The following is an 8,123-nucleotide window of genomic DNA, read 5'->3' on the forward strand; positions in this document are numbered from 1 at the left end:
GAAGAAAAGAAAAGGATTTTGCTTTTGATTCTTGTGGGTTGGCGACCACACCAGGGTACCTCCAGGGAGGCGCTTCCCCACTGAGCAGCTTTTCCACAGTACCCTAAAAGGGGGGGGGGTTTCCCAAAAGTTCTAGAGGATGAATTTCTAGCAAGTTTTGTAGCATGGCACCAGAGCTACTTTCCTGCCATTTGTGAGCCATGGCAGTGCTTTCTCCAACAAGGTTTCACCCTCATTAGTGGCCACATAATTATGAGATTTTGGGAGGTAAAATAACTCCCCAAAGTTACATGGCTAACACTTGTTAGAACCAGGTTTGGAACCCAACAGTAAGTTCTTAACAAGCATACTATGCTGTACTATAATGCTAGTCCCAGAATTAATTCTGTGCCGTGGCTTGCTGTTGCCACTGCAGTTAGCCTGCAATCATACCTCCACGGCTCTTGGCCTCCCACTTTATATACTATGAAAGGGCTTCATAGTTCAAAATCCAAGAACCAATCAGAGTAGCCTTCTAGCACTGAAACATTGTGTGCTCACTTTATTATATCACAGAAGTCAATGCAATAGTCACCTGGCTGAGAAGTGCCTGGGATCTTCAGCTACACAATTCAAAACACCATGTTCAACACACTCCTTGAACTTACCTCCATGAGCAAGTTGCTGCTATCGCTCTCTGGGCAGAAGACAGAAGGTACTCTGGTGGGACTTGCTCCTCCTAGTTTTCCATTTTTGTCCCTCTTCCTGCTTTACAAATGGGGGGTGTGGTAGAAGAAGGCACAGAGGCATCGGGGATTGATGACATCAGCACTGAAGCTATTTAATTTAGATCTATGCTGATCTTTAGATTTCTCTATCTGGTCCAATCATACTAATCACAAGAGGCAGTATATAGACACTTATTGGACTCTGATTTGCCTGACTCTTTGAAGTTCTTAGGAGGTAACCTAGCTTTAGGAAAAATTATCCAGTAATATAAATAGCTATCACCCAGGCGACCTTGCCTGGGTGGCTCAGTTGGTTGAGTGCCAACTCTTGGTTTCAGCTCAGGTCACAATCTCAGAGTTGTGAGATCAGCCCCTTCTTGGGCTCTGAGCTCAATGTGAAGTCTGCTGGTCCCTCTCCCTCTGCTCCTCCCCCTGCTCACATGCTGTATCTCCACAATGAATAAGTAAAATCTTTTATTTTTTAAAGATTTTATTTATTTACTCATGAGAGACACACACAGAAAGAGGCTCAGACATAGGCAGAGGGAGAAGCAGGCTCCTCACAGGGAGCCCAATGCAGGACTCGATCCCAGGACCCTGGGTCATGCCCTGAGCCAAGGGCAAACACTCAACCTCTGAGCCACCCAGACGTCCCAAATAAGTAAAATCTTAAAAAAAAAAAAAAAAAAAAAAAGCTATCACCTGTAGAGTGCTTACCTTATACCAGGTGCCATTTTAAACTCTCTACCCGTATTTTCTCATTTAAAGCACATCAGACCTCTATTAGAAGATAATATCTTTCATGTGAAAAAATTGAGGCACAGAGAGGTCAAGTAATTTGCCCACTGCTGCACAAGTAGAAGCAGAGCTCGTTTCAAAGCTGACTTCTGAGTTCATGCTTTCAACCACTACACTCTACCATAACAGGAAGGATTGACTCTCTGCTCAGCAGGCATGAAATGAAGGTATGAAGGGATAAGACTTCATGGAAGATATGACTGGCTGAGTGTTCCGGACGCCAGGATATGCGGGGCAGGTAAATGTGGGGCCCTTCAGACCTCTATTCTGATGTGGTCCTTACTGGAGCAGAGGTGGTACAGGGCTCAGAAACGGAGTTTCCTCCTGTAATCACTTTGACAGTGCTGCACTGAGGACCTATTGCCTAGCTAGTCTTTGGAAATAGAGGATATATTTGATGGGAGAGTCAACATGTATATTAGATAATCAAAGATATGATTATTCCTTTTGTTTATTTATAGAGAGGGGGGAGAAGGGGTAGAGGAAGAGAGAGCAAAGCTTAAGCAAGCTCCACCCCCAATGCAGAGCCCATTGAAGGGCTTAATCTCATAACCCCGAGATCATCACCTGAGCCAAAATCAAGAGTTGAATGTTAATGGACTCTGCCCCCTAGGGACCCCTACCACTGATTTTAGGAAACCACAAACATGGAGAAGCAATGTTTACTTGCAACTGGAAATCTTGACTCAAATCACATCTAGGCATATTTGTGAATTATAAGAGCATTTAGAAAGTTGAGAGGTCATTGCAGTAGAAGATGATGTTTACAGCCTGAAGATCATTTATGTCTCCCGGACACATACTGTAGGAATACAAAATGCTTCCTGTCTTCCATTGCCTCCTGTCCAACATCCATGAAATTTAGGCCACACTTAAGAAATATCACCCCACTTGACAACAAAGGTAAATGAGGTGCCAAGTTGTTACTTGAGGCCACTGAAGTAGTCTGCATCAGAGCCAGATTTTTAATAAAAATCAAACAAAGGGAGGCATTCCCAGAGTATTAGATTTATTTCAGTATAAATTGTGAACTCAATTTCTTTTCCAATCTAGTATACTTTCTTCTGTCTTCTTTTTTTCTTTCCAACAGACTTGCAATGAAGTGTTCACCAAAACAAAACAAAAAACAAGTCACGCCGAGGCTATGGTAAGTGTGGGCCTTCAGTGACAGGTCCCTCTGTCTTTCGGGGAGCTCCATGCTGCCTGAGAGGAAAAGTCAAGAATGTAGCACCTGGCGAAAGTGGCACCAATGATTGGTCAGGGTGAAAAGTGAAACAGCCCAATGGAAAGTACATGTGACAGTGAGTAGGAAAACCTAGGCTTTCATTCCAGCTCTGATGCTTGACCATGGACATTCCATGTAACTTCTTTGAGCCCAAGGAAGCTCAGCCTCCCTCAAAATTGAAATTTTGTATATCAACCTCATTGTATTGGGTTAAAAGTATGAATGAACATAAAGCATCCAGTCAAATGCCTGGTGGTTGGTGGGTGTTCACTCTTATTAGCTCCATCTTTCAATCCCAACCCTCTTGACTCCAACCTACAAACCCAAGATTGTTTTTAAGATCAAATAAGGTATCAGAAAATCATGTGATAGAATCTAAAGGGCCCTGCAAAAGTTAAAATGCTGAAAACCTTAGGTTTTCAGTTAGGATAGCTGAAAACCTAGGCTGGAGGCAAGTCACACATAACCCGTATGACCTCATTCAATACTCATTTTAATTATTTCACCCTATAGAAAATGAATAGTGCATATGGTATGTTTGCTCTAGGCCTAACACTCAATATAGGGGCCCTCAGCCTTTGTAATAACAGATGATCTGACCTATGAATACCATCCCTCTTTTGCTCCTCAAAGAAACCTTAATCCCAGCCATAAAATTGGATCAAGCTGTTTCTGCCTTGCTCTCTTGGATTACTTGATGTAGGCAAAACCAGCCAACATATGGTGAGAATATTCAAGCAGCCAGCCCTGTGCAAAAGCCCATGTGGCAAATAGTAGGATCACCTGTCAATGGCCAGCACCAGCTTGCCAACCATGTAACTGAACCACCTTGGAAATGGTTCTTACAAGACCAGTCAAGCCTTTAGGTGACTGAAGCCTTAATTTCAACTTGGTAAGAGACTCCAAGGCAGAACCACCAGCTGAGCCACTCCTAAAATCCCTATCCGCTGTAACTGTACAAGGTCACTGTGTTTTAAAGCTGCCATATTTTGGATAATTGGATGATTTCTTATGCAGCATTAGATCACAATGCACAACCTACTCCAAACTGTTGGCTGAGGCTGATTTGTGCTGCATTTCTGGCACTTCCAACTAAAGACATTTTGAATAATAGATTTGAATCACTTGGGATGGATCTTGGACATCTTATTTTCTTAAAGCTCTATAGATAAGTTTCATGTGGAGTTAAAAAAAAAAACCTGTCTTATTGAGAAGTGTAAATATTTAATGTACAATTATAATCCACTGGCTTTGAATCAGCTAAACTGTGTTCCTTCCTCTACAATGCACTGAAAAGTTAAGACTAGCGTTTAGGCGATTGGAAGCTCAGGTGGGCATTCCTCATCATTAAGAAAATCTAGTTTTCTTCTCCCCTCTATCTCTAACATAGAAGTGAGCCAGAAAGATTCATCTTCACTACTTTCCTCTTGAATTTCCCTCTTGCCTTGATTGTTTTGACTTAAGAACAAAGCCAGTTTATATGAAACAGTCCTTGGCCATGGGACAATTTGCAATGGCTCCCATCACATTCCTTTTGCCCCTGACTCAGATACATTGGCTCTTTCATGCAGTGTTCCACAAATATTTGTCAAATACGTATGAAAAATCTGTTTTACCCAGAGAAAATGAGAGTCATAATGAGATGCTGACACTTTGGTCTCACTCAGACATACACACCAAGGATGCTGAGTTTACAAACTTGAAACTTGAAAAGAAAAGAAAATCATAGCTGGGCATCTCCTTCTTTCTGTGTCTTTTTTTCACAAACACTCAAACAGCCTCCTCTAGAAGCCACATGCCAGCAAATTATTTCTTTTAAATCTTAAGAAATCTAAATCACAAAGATTTTGGTCACCAGTTGGTAGGGGCATCCACCATCTACCTGTTATTCTAATATCCTAGTAATTATCCTCAGTTCCTCTTCTCATTTCACTTATGGAAACAGCCCCCAAATCCTATTAGCTTTACTTCAGAAATCCCATATTCAGACTTTCATTCCCCCCTACAGCCACAGTCTTTGTTCAGACTACCTTCACTCCTAGTCTCTTAACTGGGGCCTTGACCACAAGCTTCCTCCACTCCAACTCATTCTGCACCCAGCTGCCAGTCATCTTTCCAAATTGTAATTGCATCATGCTATGCCCTTGATTAAAAATAATCCACAAGGGCAGCCCAGGTGGCTCAGGGGTTTAGCGCTGTCTTCAGTCCAGAGTGTGATCCTGGAGACCCGGGATCAAGTCCCACGTCAGGCTCCCTGCATGGAGCCTGCTTCTCCCTCTGCCTGTATCTCTGCCTCTCTCTCTCTCTCTCTCTCTCTCTCTCTCTCTCTCTCTCTGTGTATGTGTGTCTCTCATGAATAAATAAATAAAATCTTAAAAAAAAAACCCTCCACAAAGCACCTACCCCCTAATATGATACACTGGGAAGGGCACATCACTTCTGTGGTATTCTTGCCAGAGATTCAGAGCCCCAGTCAAATCATGAGAAAATACTAGGTACGCCCAGTTGAGGGACATTCTATGAAACAAATGATTAGTATTCTTCCACAGTGTAAAGATTATGACAGAAAAAGACCGAGGAACTGTCATGGACTGCTGAAGACAGAGGAGACCTGATGACTAAATGTAATGCCAGATCCCGGACTGCCTTCTGGAACATTAAATAGACATTAGTAGAAAAACTGATGTAGTGCATATAAATTCTACAGTTAATGCTGTTATACCAACTTCTTAGTTTTGACCATCATGCAAGATGTTGAAATTAGAGAAAGCTGAATGAAGACTATCTGAAATTGCTCTGCCCTACTCTTGCAACCTTTCTGAAGTCTAAAATTATTTCAAAAGGTGGGTGGAAAAGAGATGGGGTGGGGTGGGGGAGAGTGCCATTGCATCAAATTCCAATCAACTACATAGGCTTAGGGAAGACTGAAATGGAGTGAGGGTGGTATCAGGGCATCCCTGGAAGGTACCATGGGATGAGATGTGAATTTTTTTTAAAGATTTTATTTATTTGGGGTTGCCTGGGTGGCTCAGTGGTTGAGCATCTGCCTTTGGCTCAGGTCATGATCCCGGGGTCCTGGAATCAAGTCCTGGATCAGGCTCCCCATAGGGAGCCTGCCTCTCCCTCTGCTTATATATCTGTCTCTCTGTGTGTGTCTTTCATGAATAAATAAATAAAATCTTTATTTATCTATTCAAGAGAGAGAGCACAAGCAGGGAAAGCAGAAGGGACAGAGAGAGAGGGAGAAGCAGACTCCCTGCTGAGCAGGGAGCCTCATGTGGGGCTTGATCCCAGGACTCTGTGATCATGACCTGAGCCAAAGACAGACACTTAACTGACTGAGCCACCCAGGTGCCCTGAGATGTGAATTTATAAGGTCTATCACCAGCTCTCCAAATACTACATGTAGTCAGAGCATCCCACGGGGCTAAATATTGGTTCCTTTAGAAGACACAATCCCTGATGCAAGCCAGTTACTTCATCTGGTGCTCCACTGAAGAAACATGGAGAAAGGAATTGTGCTGCTTTATGGAATGTGGCAGAGAATGTCTCCCAGTTTCCATCTGACCCTTCTTCAGCAATACAGCTCCTGGTCTTCCAGTTAGAACATTGTTACCTGGCTAAAGGAAATTGAAGAGTTTCTCTATTTGTCTGGAAAAGAGTATAAAGTGGTAATGAAAACCAGAGCTTCGGGGTCCATCATGCAGAAAAGAATAAAATCTTTCTGTGTGACCTTAAGCAAATTATTGTCCCTCTTGGGACTTACTCACCTTGTCTGTGAAACAGAGAATTAATGATCAACTTACTTTATAAAATTGCTGTGAATATTAACATTTTTAACCCATGCAAAACACTTTACGTTGAGCACAGTAATCTGGCACAAGAGATGTGGTCTGTTAAATATTAGCTATTGTTTAAAGGAAAAAAAAATTGTAGCAGTGGAAGGTTTGTAATGAAACATTCAATATAACTCTGATGGCACACCCCATTAACTCAGTACTCAATAATTTTGAAATTGTGAACTTGTACTCAGTTTTCTTTTCCCATGCTTGGCTTTACTCCTTGGGGGAATCCTCACATTCTCTGTATTCTATCAATGAAATCATTGAATCTCTCCAGTTTCCCAAAATGAAGGAGAATCTATCCTCTGATGTGGTGAGCAGAGAAGGGAACTTGGAAAGGAAGTTGAATCTCATTGCCAGCGTGCTACTAACAGTCCTCTCCCCAGTCACGAGATAGCTTTTACCTGATGCATTTTTCATTTTTCCTTCCTTATTCTTTTCCTCATGTCTACATATAATTGGTGACCCTATCAAATAGCCCTAATTACTAAGATTAGATAGATATGCTTTTACTTTTAAACAGCTGGAAATCATAAATAAGAATTTCAGAATTCATATATATTCATATGTATTTATAGGAATTCACAAATATATACATAGACCTACATATATACATGTGTATATGTGTATATATATGTTTTTCTTGTCTTAGCAATTACGAATAACACTGCAATGAACATGGGAATGTAGATATCTCTTCAATACCCTGTTTTCATTTCCTATGGGGAAAAAAAAGAATTTCAGTTCCATTAGAGCACCACTGTAAAAGTTGCATTTAAAGAAAATCCAAAGTACATGTATAGTCCAAGAATGTTTCCAACCCGAGGGTGAGAAATAAGGACATTATTACTAATAAGTGGTGCGGGCTTACATAAACTAAGCGTGAGTTAGGGTATCAGCAGGTAAATTTCTAATGAGAGAAAACTGTAAAATGATATTTGTGATTATAAACAAACATCACAGCAGCATCACATGACACATCATGACTGTCAGACTTCTTGTGCTTATTCTATCATCTTCTATTTTTATGTGTAATTGCACATGATGGTGAAGGTAGGCTACCATGATCTCCCAGTACTTAGAATCTCCAGTTTTTATCCAGCCTGCTGATGGCCATCACAGGCTGAGGGAGCAGGCTTGTGAGGCAGGGGCACTGGAAGGAGGAGAAATCCACTCTCCTTATAATTTCTCTCAGTGATATCTTTGTAACTCTAGCTACAATCATTGTCATCCTTTTTGATTCTTTTCTTTATTAATCCCCTATATTCAATTCTGACCTTTTTTCCTTTGAAATTATGATCTAGATTTACCTTCCTCTCTTTCCTTTACTATTACTGTCTAGCATAAATCTTTATCACATCATTTCAGGATTATTCGAACAATCTCCTCATCTGATCTTCCTGACAGCAGCTTATCCCCTTGCTCTTGCCCTATTAATCCTTCCATAATACCACTTTCATTGTATCATTCTACTGCTTCAGAATCTAAAATAAATCTCTGTTGCTTAGTGACTCATCCAAACTCTTTTATCTGACTTTGAAAGTTTCTAAT

This window comes from Vulpes lagopus, chromosome 2 (genome assembly GCF_018345385.1).
Source record: "Vulpes lagopus strain Blue_001 chromosome 2, ASM1834538v1, whole genome shotgun sequence".
Taxonomy (NCBI): Eukaryota; Metazoa; Chordata; class Mammalia; order Carnivora; family Canidae; genus Vulpes; species Vulpes lagopus.